We start from the raw sequence: 1,247 nt of genomic DNA on the forward strand, positions 1-1,247 counted from the left end.
CCTGCCCCCCCCCCGCCCAGTGCAGCCCCATCCGTCGTTTTTGAGTCGGGGTCTCACTCTCTGCCCAGGCTGGAGTGCGGTGGCCCAATCACGGCTCACCTCAGCCTTGACCTCCTGGCTTCTGGTGATCCTTCTGTCCCTGTGCATGCCACCACTCCTGGCTAATTTATTTATATTTTTTTGTAGAGACAGGGTTTCACTATGTTGCCCAGGCTGGTCTTGGACTCCTGGGCTCAAGCAATCCCTCTGCCTCAGCCTCTGAAAGGGTTGAGATTATAAGGGGTGAGCCACCGCACCCGGCCCCCCCATTACTTTTCAGACTCAGCATCATCGCCATTTCTGCAGGGAAGCCCTCCCTGACCCCTCCAGGGAAAGACGGTTCCTTTAGATACTCTTGGGATACACAGCTTGCAGCACTTAACACAACAACAGCGGCTCACCGCGTGGGTCATTGCTTTTTGTGTCTCTCGCCCTCCAAGCAGTCAGGTCTGCGACAGTAGGATCTGCATCCCAGAACCTGAAAAGTGACCAGTACACGGTCGCAGAGTGGATAAGAGTAAGGCATCAGAGCCAGGCTGCTCAGGTTTAAATCCTGCCTCTGTCAACTAAGGCAGGTTCCTGAATCTCTTTGTTTCCCATCCGTCAAGACAGGGTAAGAGTACCGATCTGAGCGCTGGTGTTGTTCTGAGGGCTACATGGGCGAATGTATGTGAGACGCTGGGAACGAGCCCTGACCTTTACAAGGCGCTGGATCAGTGCTCCCGTTGGCGTTCAGTGCTCGTGGTTAGATGAGGGCCTCCAAGGATCTGGCGCTGGTGGTCACCTTCCCAGCATCCTCTCGCACGGGAGTTGCTCAGCACGTTGCAAGCATGCTCTTTGTCGTGATTGTTGTCACGTCAGTAATGCGGCCGCGACAGTGATGACAAGCCACTCAGAAGCTGATGGCAGCACACCTGTTCCCATTATTCTGGTTTGGAGGCTTGCTCTGAGTGTGTCTTCCCACCCCTGTGCCTGGGCTTTCCTCCCCAAAACCTAGTTCGGATTCCTCAGAGGACTTTCGCCATCACCCTATTGGGGCAGAGCTTTGCTGTTCTGGGCAGGTGTCTGAGCAGCTGTCACTAGGGACATGCTATGGCATACAGCTTGGGTGAGCAGCCATCCCCAGGGAGCGGGCTCAGCCAGGGCTGGCTTTCCTCAGTTGGCCCCCCAGGACAGCTGCCACAAGGGGAGGCGCCATGTTGTCTGAG

Source organism: Carlito syrichta, unplaced genomic scaffold (assembly GCF_000164805.1).
Source record: "Carlito syrichta isolate Samal-C Ts95f unplaced genomic scaffold, Tarsius_syrichta-2.0.1 Scaffold135850, whole genome shotgun sequence".
In the NCBI taxonomy this organism is placed as follows: Eukaryota; Metazoa; Chordata; class Mammalia; order Primates; family Tarsiidae; genus Carlito; species Carlito syrichta.